This window comes from Adiantum capillus-veneris, chromosome 23 (assembly GCF_014529385.1).
Source record: "Adiantum capillus-veneris isolate H3 chromosome 23, ASM1452938v2, whole genome shotgun sequence".
Classification (NCBI taxonomy): domain Eukaryota; kingdom Viridiplantae; phylum Streptophyta; class Polypodiopsida; order Polypodiales; family Pteridaceae; genus Adiantum; species Adiantum capillus-veneris.
In genome coordinates, this window is record NC_140953.1 from 109,295,471 (window position 1) to 109,311,508 (window position 16,038).

Consider the following 16,038-nt stretch of genomic DNA (forward strand, 5'->3'; position numbering starts at 1 on the left):
TCATTTAATCAAGTCGTGTCCTAAGTTGAAGGTCAAAGAGGCTAAGAAGAAAGAGGGCGGTTCCACTGCAAATGATGGTTCCACTACAGCCATTGTTGAGTCTTCTGTAAAAGGAGACTGTAATGCCGATGTTGATGTAGAATGGGATTTTAGTGCAGAGTGCACTTACAATCCTGTTCTCCATGATGCATGGTTGTTAGTTGCTGCAGATTCACATGTGTGGTATTTTGACAGTGGTGCTACAAAGAACCTTACCTCACATCATGAATTGTTCACCTCTCTCGAGTCTGTCCCTCATGGGAATTTAGTCACTTGTGCCAACAATTCCTCTTATCCGGTTCAAGGAGTTGGAAAGATTGTGCTTACTGCTGCAAATGGCAGTTCATTCACACTTGTTGATGCACTTTATGTACCAGGGATCAAGAAGAATCTCTTGTCTGTATCCGCACTTGCTAGACTTGGACTTGTAGTCAAATTTGTGGATGATAGATGTACAGTTCATGATCTCAGTTTTGGTGATGAAATTGTTGCATCTGGCCTTTCGTGCTGTGGGCAGTATAAGCTTACTTTGTATGACCAGTGTGGACAAAACTTTGCAAATGCTGTTGCAAATTCAAGGGCTATTTCAGATACAAAACTTTGGCATGCACGTTATGGTCATCTGAATTTTGCCAGTTTGCTGCGTTTGCAGAAATCTGGTATGGTTGCTTCTTTGCCGCCTCTTGAAGCACCTGTCAAACATGTTTGTGAAGGCTGTATTTTGGGTAAGATGCAGTGTTCTAAGTTTCCAAAGGATGGTTCAGTTCTGGCCACATGCAGGTTGTAGCTTGTGCATAGTGATGTTAGTGACAGTAAATTGGATGCACATTTGTCTAGTCATACTCGTTTAGGCTCTCGCCATGCATCTTATGGCTGTGTCTAGCTTACATGATGTTGAGGAGCCTCTGTCTTTTGATGAAGCACAGAATTCAAAAAATTGGATGGCCGCCATGAAATCAGAATATGATGCACTTATAGAAAATGACACATGGACTTTATGTGTTTTGACTCCTGGCAAAAAGACCATTGGTACGAAGTGGGTTTACAAGTTGAAATGCAAGCCGAATGGTGAGATTGATTGCCATAAGGCTCGACTTGTTGCAAAGGGTTATGCACAACAAAAAGGCATAGATTATGAAGAGACTTTTGCTCCCACTTGTCGTATGACTACTGTGCGTTTTCTATGCGCATTGGCAGCTCATTTTGGTTGGGATGTACATCAATAAGACATTGTTACTGCTTTCTTGAATGGTGAAATATTTGAGGAAGTTTATGTAATGCAGCCTCGTGGTTTTTTCATAAAAGGACAAGAGGACAAAGTGTGCAGATGTAAGAAGGCTTTGTATGGGTTGAAGCAATCTCCTCGTGCTTGGTATGAGAAAGCTGTCACTCATTTGGTTAAACGAGGCTTTCGTAACAGTCCAACAGAAAGCACATTGTATGTAAAGCGTGAGAGTGATGTACTTCTCATTGTGGTTCTTTATGTCGATGATTTGCTGATCACACTGGACCAAATGAGAGACATATTGCTGAATTTAAGGCTGACTTGAATGCTACTTTCAAGGTGAAAGATTTGGGGTTGTTGCATCATTACTTGGGTATACAGTTTAAGCAATGTGATGGTGGTATTGCCTTGTGTCAGAAAAGTTACATAGAGACATTGCTATGTAAGTTTGGACTTGAGGATTGCAAACCTATTGCCACTCCCATAGAAACAGGTTTGAACTTGAGTCTACATGATGCTGGCGATCTTGTTGATGTCACTCTTTACCAAACTGTTGTTGGCTGCCTCATTTATGTATGCAGCACGAGGCCAGATATTCAGTTTGCAGTCTCATAGGTCAGCAAATTTATGTATAGCCCAGGGTCTAAGCATTGGCAGGCTGTCAAGAGGATTTTCCGCTACCTTAGTGGCACTTTACGTCTTGGCTTGTTTTATCCCAAAGGGGGATCATTGCCGCCAGACTTACATGCTTTTTTGGACTCATAATGGGATGGTTGTTTTGATAGGCGAGTGTCCACAAGTGGTTTTGTTTTATGCTTGGCAGTTCATGTATATCATGGTTGAGCAAGAAGCAACCTACTGTGGCCACTTCGAATTGTGAGGCTTAGTACAAGGCAGTCTTCACAGCTACGGTTGAGTGTGTATGGCTCAGACGCCTTATGGCTGATTGGGTGTTGGACAGGACACTGCCAACACTATCTACACTAACAATCAGAGCGCATTAGCAGTTGCAAGGAACCCAATTTTTTATGATCGCACAAAGCACATTGAGGTGCATTACTACTATGTATGGGAGAGGCTCTCAACAGGAGAGATCAGCTTGGCTTATGTGCCAACACAAGACAACCTTGCAGATCTTTTCACAAAGGCATTGTCTCGTGAGAAGCTCAAAGCTTTCTGCAAAGATTTGGACTGACTCCGCTTTGTGGACTGATCATGTGCTCATGGCATGGAACTTCCCTTTACTCATGTGCCAGCTCTCGTTCATCGCATCACACCAGGGGGGATTTGTTACCATATACATGTGGTAGTGATGTGTGTGAATACACTAGGAATGCGGGGGCATTTTGTCCTTCTTTATCTCCAAGCTGTGTGCGTTTCTCTGCAACCCTAATTCCAACACTTTTCTGCTTTGAGCGGTTCATCTCTGATACTTGTGAGAGGCGGAAGTGAAAAAATTAGACTCGGTGGCCTCTACACCAAGACTATGCACAATGGCCTCATCATGGGGAATACGCAATAGGGGCACCACCTAGCAAGATATGCGGCTAGGACGCATACATATACACAATGAAACATGCCATGGAAAACAATTTCAAGATCCACACCCAAATGTGGAATGGGGTGGTCACAGAATAAGGTGAGAGGAGTGGTGAGTGAGTGAGAATGGGCTTGCTACTCGTGCATGTTAGTAAGGAAGATAATGAGGTAGGGGAAACTTGTGTTAGGCACACATTGCCATAACAAATAACCAATGCAGTAAACATACAATTCATATCAAACAGGAAACAGGAAACTGCATACTTCAAACACCATACTGCAAAGAAGAGAGGTATGTAACATCAGAGATAAAGAGAAGATAGTGTGCCATTCATCATCATCATTCAGTAATACAGCAGAAAGCACAAAACTAATGCAGGAGAGAGCCAACTGCATCAACAGGCATAGACATAACTGCTCCTCGTCCTGAGAATTCACGAGACACACAACTAACTTCCCCAAAATATAAAATACCCATGTTCACTTATCCCTAAGGTTCAAAGATAAAGGTTTTAGTTACAGTTCAAAAATAATAGCCTGACTGCCCTGAAAGCCCTGATAAATCAGGCACTAACATCTGGCACACCTGCTGGGCAAGGTTTCTCAAACCTTGTGAGAACCCACAATATCCCTTGATCAAAAAATTCATCCACCAGCTGATCCTTGAATTCAGTTTGTTGTGAAACTGCTGCTGTAGTTGGAGTTTCCTTGTCACATTCTTCAACCTCTGCATCCACTTGAACTGTAACTGCCTCCTTAGTACTTTCAATCTCCTGACAGAGTTTCTCATCCACAATCATTTGCATTGGATCATTTAAGTCGTGAATTCCTCCTACAGGTTCTGTGTCCTCCTCTGCAACATCTTTAGCCTGTCTTGCAGCTGCACCTTTCCTTGTGTCTTCAGTAATATGCTCCTGAACTCCTGCTAGCACATCAGTTCCTGCAAACACTTCAGAATTTTTATTCACAAACACCTGCTCAGATTGTTGGCCTTCTTGTTGCTGCAGCTGCATCTTCAGGTCCTCAAACTGCTCTTTTAGGTCAGTATATTGCTGCTTCAGTTCAGTATTCTGCTTCTCCATAAACAAGTTTTCCTCCTTCATCTCCTCCTCTGCAAACATCTGATATGGTTTACTCACCACATCATACACCATTACTTTCATTTTCTCCCAAACTCCCTTCATGTAGTCCATCATTTCAGTCTTCATTTTCTCCACAACTGTTGAATTGAGATACCTTCTACAAAGTAGAAAAATCTCATCTTCTTCAAGTGATTTCAGGTCTTTAGGCCCATTTTCATATTCAAGTGAATATCCAAATTCAGTAGTAGGGTTAGGTTTAGGTTCAGGTTTCCCTTCAAGAAGAATGAAGAAAGATTCAAGGTAGGATGCAAACTTTGCAACCATTAGACACTGTCTCTTGAACACATCCAATATCTCTGCATGTAGATGCAACACTCGAAGACCTGATTTAGACTCCGCATGCCAAATCAATTGATTTCCTTGAAAATCTTGATTCAAGAAAAACCAAAATTGATCTGCTTCTTCATCAAACTGATTTGATTCAAGGCTTAAAAATAACAAAGTGAACTCTTCTTTACACATAGAAAACACCACCAAGATGGCTTGTTCACATTTCTCCTTGAAAATAGAAAGAAATCCACTTTGTAGCTGCAAAACTGTCCAATCAGTGATATCTCCCTGAAACTCAAAACTTTTGACTTCTGCTCCTTGAAAAACTTCCCTTATGTCATCAAGCATGAAGATATAAAACCAATGAGATATAAGAATATCAACATCATCTCCTCCATCAACAACATCACATAGAAATGTAGAACAATCTCCAAGAAAATCCACTTCACCATCATCAAGAACTTCCAAAAGACTTGCATAATCATCGGTCAAAATCATGTCCTCAGCATCAACAAAACCATTGACATCAGAAACTTGGTATAAATCATCAAGAATATCATCAGTAAACTGAACTTCACTGGAAAAAGACGGACTTCCAATATCCATGACTGAATTTGTAAAAGAACCAACATCATACAGATCATTGATAACAACATCATCATTCAAGAAACCTTCTGTAACATCAAGATTTGAAGAAAACTCCACATTCTTGATTTGAGTAAGTTGAAGCTTCAAGTCCTCAATTTGATTATCCTTGTTCAAAACAGCTTTCTGAAGAGCATCATGAGCTTCACAACAGTAAGAAATATGCAAGTGGGCTTCAGTTTGAACCTGAGAAATCTCGGCCATCAATGATGTCTTCTCTTCTTGAAGTTGACTGATTTTGGAAAGCTCTTCATTTGCCGCAACCATACTTGAATGCCTCTCATTCTCTAGCTCTAATGAGAGATTATTGATCATCTTCACTTGAGAAAGAAAAAGACTTTGAAATTCAGCAAGTTCAGGTACATAACTTCTTTGCAAATCAAGAATCTGCGGATCAGGGACCTGAATTCTGAAACTTTGCAAATCAAGAACCTTTGGTATCAAAACTGGTAATTCAGGGATTTGAAATTGAAGATCCTTGTCTTCACAACCTGAATAATTCATATCCGCTTTCGGAAATTGGCTTTCACTCTTCAAAACTCCAAAAAACTCTTCTCCATCAACACAAACACCTTTCGAACTGTCACCTGTCACATATTCCTCATCAAGATTCATCAAAAACTGATTCATCACATCATCCTCATCAGGAGCACACATTATGTCTTTATGTATCTTCAGCTCTTCCACTTCATCACACTGAAATCTGATGTCTCCCTGAATTTCAACCTCTTCAAGATTGATGTCAGATGTTGGTATATGGGTTTGTAGGGGATATTGGTGGCTTCTCTCGCTCACTCCCACTTGTATTCCCTTCTTCTCAACCAATAATTCTTCTTTTGGGCAACTGTCCTTCTCTTCTTGCAAAGAGGTGAGTCTCTTCGATGTGAGGTTTGGGGATAGCTGGCAATCCTCTTGGCTCCTTTGGCTCATGAGTTGCTCCTGGCTTCCTCCTTCTTCCTTCATCATCTTTTGGACTATATCTCCCTTTCATTGAACAAACTCTCCTTCCTGAATCAAATTCTTCTCTTCAATAATCTGAGTATCTACAACTTTGATCCCAAATTCAAGAACATCAAAATCAGGTTGAAAAACTTCACGTACTGAAAATTCAAATTCAGGCTTTGAAACTTCAGGTTTTGAAACAACAGGTGCCTGAAGAACTGTTGGTACATCAACATTGTGCAAACCCTTGAGTCTATCTGGAGTGTGGTTTTGGGATACTAAGTGCTCCTTTTGGCTTCTTTGGCTCTCAGGATGCTCCTTTTCTTCTGCCCTTTCCAACATCACCTTCTTGACTTCTTCAGGTTGGCTTTGTGCTTGAACTTCTTTCATTGATTTGGGACTTTTAACAAGTGCATTTGGAGAAGTTAAACATGATTGTACCTGATTGTTCCCAACCAAGGGAAACATTGGTGTTGTAACTCCCCAGCCATCATCACTTTCATCTTCCTCCTGAAACTGATCTTCATACTTCTCTGTCAAGCCTTCAATTGCTTCTTGTAACACCTGTATCCTACACATACTAGAGCACGACTTTCTTCTTTTTCCTTCACGACCTTCATGCCAGTCTTCTGCCTTGTCAAGAATATTAGAAAAATCATCCAAATCCTCTTGTGCATCACATAGTTCCTCATGATATGATGCATCTCGAAAAGATCTGACAATTCGATACAACTTCTTGCACAGTTTATGCATACAGTATTTGACACATACATCTTCCTTTTGACATGGCTTGCACACATAAGGACATTGCTTTGCACAGTGCCCATCTTTTTGACAAATAGCACACTTTTTCTTCTTCTTCTTTGCCATTAATCACCCACCAAAAGAATAGAGAGCATTTGTACCTCTTTAAACCCTGAAACTGCTTAAACTACATTGCAAACTGAAATACCTGAAACTGTAGTCTGTAAACTGAAAGACTGAAAGTGCATTCTGCAAACTGAAAAATTGAAACTGCATTCTGTAACAAACTGCACATAATTTGCACAGAAACTGTACAGAGACTTCAAAACTGTTTGGGCTAACAATACATTGACCAATGGTCCCAAAAGTGGGTCTAATGTGGGATAAGTTGTTTGTTGGCCTTCTTGGTTTGCAGGTAGGGTTTCTTGCAGCCTGTTTTCAGGTTCATACAGTTCAGTCCCCTCCCCAACAATTTCTGCCCCTGCAGCAAGTTCTCCTACTGGTTCTTCTTGGTCATCATTACCCGACTCTTCTCCTTGTCTTCCTCTTGCAGAGAACTCCCTTCTTAATATAAGCCTTGTTCCATATGAATTTTGTGGTACATTGGACCCCTGCCCTGATTCACTCATGCATTGCTGTTTCTCCCTTGTCTAGAATACTGTACTAGCATTCTTTGATTATGCACATTGTAGTTTGAAGGTAAATTACAGGCTCCAAAGGGTAACAGTTTTGTAACTACCTTTTCGAGAATGAGAATTCTGACTTCGCTGGGAAGTTGTGGGTAGAATTCTTTCAAGAATTGTGATGCATACTCCTCAGACTCTTCCCCCTGTGTTTTCCAGTTCGCAAAATCTCGCAAATGGTCACTATCAGGGAACAGGTCGCCGCTGTGATTCATTCCTTAGCACCCATATGGTTTTAGGCGAAATTCGAACCAATATCAGGATCGCCAAATGTTAGGCACACATTGCCATAACAAATAACCAATGCAGTAAACATACAATTCATATCAAACAGGAAACAGGAAACTGCATACTTCAAACACCATACTGCAAAGAAGAGAGGTATGTAACATCAGAGATAAAGAGAAGATAGTGTGCCATTCATCATCATCATTCAGTAATACAGCAGAAAGCACAGAACTAATGCAGGAGAGAGCCAACTGCATCAACAGGCATAGACATAACTGCTCCTCGTCCTGAGAATTCACGAGACACACAACTAACTTCCCCAAAATATAAAATACCCATGTTCACTTATCCCTAAGGTTCAAAGATAAAGGTTTTAGTTACAGTTCAAAAATAATAGCCTGACTGCCCTGAAAGCCATGATAAATCAGGCACTAACAACTTGCGAGTATGCTCACTTATCATACAAGAGGTGGCGAATCCGCACACCTCAAGATGGAAGTAGCAAGATGATAGGAATATGAGAGGGAGAGAGAGAGTGTGTGTGTATGGTGGAGAATCCGCACACCTTTACATAAGCAGAAAAAAAAAGGCAAGGAACAAGCATATACCATACTCACAATGAGATGTATCCAAAGCGACACAAAGTATGGCACCAAGATGGAGTGTGTTGATTGCTTGCAAAAGATGAATACAATAGGTAGCGTATGGCAGGAAATTGAGAAGGGGACAAGATCGTAGGAGGCATAATGGAGAGATGGGAGTTGATGGCGAGGAATATCATGAGTGTGTCCACCCTTCTTCTTCTTGAAATTGTGCCTTCAACCCTTAATTACAAGTGGTGTGGAGGTGTGGTGCTCATCTTTTGTGCATGGTGATGGTGATGATGATGGTGTTGTGATTATGTGATTAGGGTTCATGCTACAAGCATGTAGCACAAGAGTGTGTATGGATAGGTGTGTGTGTGTGTGTGTGTGTGTGTCTCGTGAGCTCTCATGGCCTCCTTATATAGGGAAGGAGGGAAGGTTTTAGCAATATTTCTAATTGAGGTGAGTGTCCCACTCTGGTGACTAGGAAAATGGGGTGCATGTGACTGTGGCTCCCATCTTGTCTCCTCATTATTTAAAATACCAGAGTCAATAGAGAGAGAAGAAGAGAGAATGTGGGTAGGATGTAGAGGATAGGAGATATTTACAATAGTCTAGCTTTGGCTAGACATAAGCTTATTAGGGAGAGAAGAGAGAGGTAAGAAAATTATAAGAGAGGTTGTCGAAGGTGGATAATTGTTGATGAGGATGGATCCTCCAAAAATGGTGATAGAATCACTCTAGACTTGCCAAGACCTCATTAAAAGAGCCTTGTCTCTTGTAATCATGCTTGAAGACTTGTAGAACCATAGCCATTCTAGAGGGAAGAAAACTAGGGATGGCTTGTGTCATCATTACATGAGAAAACTGGGGTCCACTACAAAAATCATAGCTCCGCGTTCATAACTCCAAAAATTCTAAAAAAATTTGAGCTAAAAGTTGAGATCACGAGCTACATCTTTCATGGTGAACGCTCCTTCAGATTCGGGGTTCTTCTTTACTTAAAAAATTCAGCCAAATAATGTATTATTTGTGGCTGCAAAAGTCTTTTGGTGGTCCCCTTTGAGTGGACTTCTCTCTTGCCTTCAAGTGTAAGCTCCTTCATGTGTATGAAAACATGACCTAGATGTTTTGAAAAGATTGACAATCATATAGATGGAGGTATTATTGAAATTTGAAAGTGGGGTTGAGGTTTGAAAATGAAAACTAGTGAATAAAATATTTGGTAGGGTGGAATAATATACATACATGAAAAATATATTAGAAAATACTAAAATATATAATGTAATTTAGAATATATATATTTAATATTTAAGGTCAAAAGAGAGATCAACAAAGAAAGCTTACTTATTTATGCTACATCGTGATTGATTAGCATAAGTCTTATTTATTTAATAAAGGCTAAAACGTTTGTGAAAAAGGAAGAAAAAATCAAAAGTAACTTATATAATAGGAAATATTTTGGTAAAAGGGAAAAAATATATGGGGGGTTCCCATGCATGGAAAAGCTTGCCTCACTTGCGTATTTTTGGACTATCCAGATGCAACATAAAGAGACACATCAATAAAAATTATTCAATACCTGTAGGGAGCCAAGTCCTAGATAGCCAAAACAACTTACCATCAGCATGTTTCTTTTGATTCCTTGACATCTTCACCATATGACTAAGGAAGACAGGGAAATTTGGATCTGCATCAACCATGAACCATGCATTGCACCACTTCTACCTCCTCTTGCGCTACAGAATCTATCATCTTAACATCAACATCTTCCATTGGTTCAGATTCCTTTGGTTCTGGTTCAACTATTATCTATTGAGAGGGCTTCAGCTCAGCAAACAACTGGGGTTTTGTTAATTGCCACATGCGAGCCTTCCTCACAAGCCAGAGTTTTGTCAGTTGTTGCCAAGGATGAACCTTCCTTGCCATGTGGAGTTGAAATTGCATGTCTGTGTTTATGGTGTGGGCATCCGGAGTTGGATGAACATTCAGGTTTGGCACCTTAGCTGGTAATGCTGCCACATAAGGCATATGATTGGAACCTGCAACTACACCGCAGAAGTTGTAGCTTGTGTAATAAAGAAAAAAATCTTACATTCTTGACAAACTCTATTAATCTCGATAGGCATGGAGAATAGAAAACCAACCATTATGCACAAGCATTGACTTTACCGATTCCGGAATACTCTGCGTACAGGAAGGGTTGGCACATTCTTTCTTTAACCCAGCCCATCTAGCAAAACACAAAGCATGGTATGCATCACCACACATTAGTGTATACACACACACTATTTCGGAGGCCACAAACCATAAACCACATGCAACACATGCTCCTGGAACAATCACTTTGTCCTGTCCGGTGATTCCCATGCTCGCCAGCTTGCTGTCAGATGTAGCAACATTGAGTCACCTCTCTTCAATTGATCCAGCAAGCTCTCACAAAATGTGACTTGAGCAGAACATGTAGCTTCTGATGCTGCCAGCTCAATTAGTTCTTCTGCACCACACTTGACAAGTAAATATTGGTACAAAAACTTACCGAGGATACACTCTAAGTACCTATGAGAGTACCAAGGACAAGCTCAGAGTACCAATCATAGGAGATTACCAAGCACATATGAAAGGCACTTTGCAACAAAGGCTTATGTACTTTCCCATAGTACAAACACATGCATGGTACTTAGGGGAAAAAAGACATGTACTTTCACAATGTACAAACACATGCATGGTACTTTGGAAACAGAGCATATGTACTTTCAAAGTATTGACCTAAGAAAGGTACTTCGAAAGATAAAGGAATATTTTTAGTCAATGTACCTATGATAGGTACTATAAACTCTACCAAGTAATACAACAATATGTACAAAGCGCCTATGTGGGTACTCTTGGTTGTACCTTGAATTTGAACTCTTATATAAAAATGTACCATATTACTTAGCTTCACAAAGTACCTTTAATCCTAGTCTAATGGAGGACTTTGTGATTTCCACCACCATCACTAAGATTTGCGAACCACTGGTCAATAAACTTGTATTAGTACTTACTACCATGATCTACTCAATCACAGTCAAATGTTGGATTTTGAGCGTTCTACCTATTTGCTACCATTTATATACTCTATGAAGCACCAACAATGCCTCATTGGTAACTACAAAAAGTACCATGGTGTATATAATCAAAATAACATGGTGGAAACTGAGAGTTTTGCCTCCTTTCTACCATCCCTAGGCTTTGTGAAGCACCCATACGGCTCCATTGGCACTTATATAAAGTACCATGACATATTTAATCCTTGTTAAATGGTGGAGTTTGTGTAGTTCTATCTTCTTGTGCCTTGTTAAGTACCAGAAAGACTCCATTGGGACTTGTGGAAAGTACCATGCAAAACATAATCAGAGTCAGGTGTTGAATCTTGAGAGTTGTCTTGTCAGGTAATATCCAAAACTCTATGAACCACTTAGAAAGTTACATGGTACCTACATTGAACTTAAAAACCTAAATGCAAGGTTTAGTTTTAATACACAATGTATCGATCTTGATGCATACCTCTATACGGTCAACGTCATCTCTAATCTTTCAGTTGCTTGCATTAGCCCCTAGAGCACCAATGCACTTGAGAGAGCAATGATCTTTGCATCAATTACCATCAACTCAAAATCAGATGCACCAGATGCTTCTCCCTCCATGCTATCTTTTAGTGTTTGAAGCTTAGTCAGTTGCCCTTGAAGCACTCTTGCAGCAGCAGCTGAAGATGTTTCCTCTATCTTCCACATGCTTTGATTTTTCTCTTGTCGTTGCACTTGGGCTGTATTTAGTGTGCTTTTCACACTCTCTAGTGTACTCTTTCTTGCAGCCAACATATGCTCCACTTTTGCCATGATTTGGAGATAAACAGAGCTGGAATTCAAAAATGAGTAAGGACCCAAACTGCAGGAAATAGAAGTTATCCCCCCAAGGTCAATGAGAGCCTTTGGAGTGGAATGTGTGGTCTGAGTCACATGCTGACCATTCTCATTGCAGTCAATCCAGTTCTTGAGATTTTTGTCCATCCCTCCCGGGAGCTTCTTGTAGTGATCTAGGACCTGTTCACCAAAAACAGCCCATGCAACCTTCCGCTGACCCATTGAAATTTGCATAATATCAACTAGGCATCTCTCATAATCAAACAAGGTTGAAAAATTGTGCGTGATTTCTTTGTTGGTTGGTATGGCTTGATATACTTTGTGAAACATTAACCTACATTCTTTTGCATATTCAGGCCTCACCATATGTAAGAAGATCCTAGCACCCTTCTCCCTTTTCTTTGTGAGAAGACTGCTAGCCAATCCTCATCTATCACATCCTCATCAGACAAATGTTGGTACATCTTGCCTTCCAAACTTAGATCATACTCCTCATTTCGGTCATGTCAGGTAAAGCAGAATGTGGTCTGCTTGGGATATTGAGCCTTTTGAGATGCTACTATTGAGCACAAAAACTCAGAGGGAAGGGGATTAGTGAAAACACTTCCATCGCCATGTTAAACTATGCATTCAATGTAATAAAACTAATGAAATGTGGACATGGGAAAAATAGTGGCAAACCTCTAACATCTAATTTTTAGCCAAAAAGTACTAATTTAACAGATTCATACATTCATGAGAAGGAAATGGGTGATTACCATTGCTCTTGTCAGAGGCAAGAAAGGTGTCCTTTGACGACAAACTTGCACCACTCTTGGGCCGTTTGTATTGTAGGAATGCAAGCTGTTGGATGACACCTCAGCCACTAGTGATTTGTTTGGTAAGGTGCACTTTTGTGGTGGCGTCTTTATTTATGGTGTCCCCATTAAAAAACATCAAATCTCATCCAACAATGAATGCAACACCCTCAACATAGAGAGAGAGAGAGAGAGAGAGAGAGAGAGAGAGAGAGAGAGAGAGAGAGAGAGAGAGAGAGAGAGAGAGAGAGAGAGAGAGAGAGATCACTACCTTGAGGAAGAAATGGTTGTCAGCAATCTCATGGAGCAGTCTCGTGGCACTAGTGGCACAACACAATAGAAAGTGACCTCCGTAAGATTTGCAAGGAGGAGCAATCCTTGCAACGCAACCTTGGCGCGTGCTGGCACTGAGCATATTTCCTTTTGCATGCTTGCATCTCAAAAAATGATGAAATCTTGAAGTGATGTTTTCAAATCTTGGTACCTTCTTAATCGACTTAGACTAGATCCTCACACAATATGAAAGTACCAAAGTGATCCACCAATTTTTCCCCAAAACCTGATCACCTTTTCATGCTTTCACCCATATCACAGTCAGTATATGCCAATTGCAATAGCAATGTAGATAACAATCCATATACCAATAACCATACCGATGTGCTAATGCAATGCTTATTGCAGCACCACCAAATGAATAAACATCCCCACTCAATAGCATCAAAATTTGCATTGATGGCTTAAAGGCCCCCTTGTAGTACATGAGATAACATGTTACAAATTCCTTCTCCAGTTTGGGCAAGTGTGTGAGGATCCATAAGGTCTCTTTTAATGCCATGTGTAATAATTTTTTTTTGGAAGTCATCTAGACATACTCTCCATCATTATATATCTAATCCTTACCTACTTAAGCTTCTTGTCCAACTAAATAGTTTTCAACAAATGAAATCCATCTAAGTGGGATGATTTGTTGACGGTTACTACCTGACGGTCACTACAGGTGAAGAATAAGAGTCAATAGAAGGGAGGAGAATCTTATGCATTATTGAGTTGGAGTCAACAAATGCTATCAAATTCACTCATAATTCACTTGTGGACACAAGGCTTGCACATCGAATCAAGCGGATACCACCTAGAAGACTTTTGGAAGGGAAAAGACAGACACATAATTTTTATGGGATTTTTCTTTATTTTTTCTATTCCAAACTGGAAAACATTTTCAACAGCAAAGTTGTAGGCGTGGAGCTGATGTTTTGGCTCCTATTTTTTAAATAATTTTTGGAGCTACGATTTGGGAGATATGGCCAAAATGGTGGAGTCTATCTATCCACATGGAAATAGGTCATGATTAACCAACTCCACACACACAATTTCTTATAAGTTTCTCTATATTATTGCTGTATTTTCTCTTATTTTATCAAGATTCTCTGAAATATTATAAGGAAGCTCTTGGACTCAAGCTATGGAAGGTGGCATGGAGACAAAGCTCGCCATGATGAAGGTGATTAGCAGGAAATTGGTCAATAAGCACGACACACGGAGCTCTCATTGGGGTAATGCCTCTAACTAAGGTTACTTTTTGTAATAACTCCTTTTGCTCATAATCTCTTCCCTAATCACTCTCTTCGACTATAAAAGGAGGCCTCCTCTTTTGTAAACGACACACACACACACACACACACACACACTACCCCATACCCACACACCTACACATACACACCCTTGTGCTACATGCTAGTATTCTTCACTTGGAATGAAGAAAATGAACAACAATTCAATGAGGTAAAAAAACTTCTAGCCTCACTTCCAACCATTGCACCTCCAAAGTGGGACGAGCCATTTTATGTAAACCCTAGTGTGGGAAATGACACACTTGGGGTGGTATTGATGCAAAAGGATCCTCAAACTTCTTTCATGCATCCTACCTACTTCTCTAGTCGCATGATTACTCCATCAGAAAATGGATACATGGCAGTGGTTGGAGAACATGGTGCTTGCATTAATGTTTTCTACCATCAAATTTTGCTCTTATTTATGGTCTAGACCATTCATAATCTTCACACTGGAAGAATTATTTTCTTATGTAATGCAGTACATGGATGTTTCTTCTAGGATTTTCAAATGGCTCACAAGGTTGCAAGAGTTTGACAACACAATGCAAGTGGAGAGCTCCACAAGAGCCAGTCTAGGAGGAATTCTCACTCATTGCCACTATGAAAAGAATTTGAAAATGAAGACAAGTGACAAGGAAGTAACACCTATGTTGGAATTCCCTAAGATAGAGAGGACTTACTCTTTTTTTTTAATGGAGCGTATAAGAGGACAATGGACAAAGCTACAGCGGGCATTGTCGTCTCAACGAAAAAGGGGAAAATGTTTTCTCCATTGGGCATATCTTGGATTCCCACTCCAATAATGAAGCAAAATATGCAGACTTAACTCTTCGGCTAGAGTGGTGTGTGACACAAGGTATTCAACGATTAAATGTACTTGGTGATGCCATGCTTTTAATAAAACAAATACAAGGAATTTAGTCTTGTAAAAATCATAGCTCTCTAGGCCATTTGCACAAGGTTTAGGAACTTTTAGGGAAGTTTCAAGTTGTACAATTACATCATGTCCCTCGAGCAAAAAATCAAGAAGGAGATGCTCTAGCTAGAAAGAAGCTACAAGATGTTCTAGTGGTGGGTGTGCTATCAAGTTGAAGCTGCCTCTGTTCCAAGGTATTGATGTTATGCCTGACATCATGAGTTTCTTGGACACAGGAGATTGTCCTAAAGATCTTACTAAGGGCCAAAAGTAGTGGCTTGTGCGCAAGGCAACAAAATACCACCTTATCAATGATGACCTCTACTGCAAGGGTAAGGATCAAATTCTTAGGCGTGTACCTCTCTCTAGAGAAATCACTTGAATCATTTCAAGTTTCCATGATGGTGTTTCTGGAGGGCACTTTGCACTTGACATCACCAGTATAGCAGGGTTCTACAATCCAGGTTTGTGTGGCCTAGTTATTGAGAGATGTGCATCATTGGTGCAAAACATGCAAAGAGTGTCAAAAGGCTGGTAAAAGGAGGCTCACATATGAGCCACTGACTCCTGTAATACCTTATGGACCATTTGAGAAATGGGGAATTGATGCCATTGGGACTTTGCCAAGGATCCAATCAGGTAAGTTGTATATCATCATGGGTGTGGACTACATGACCAGGTGGACTGAAGCAGTTGCTACCACCCGGATTACAGCTAAGGAAGTGGCTAAGTTTGTATTTGAAAAAAATTATTCCCGTTTTGGCACTCCTCT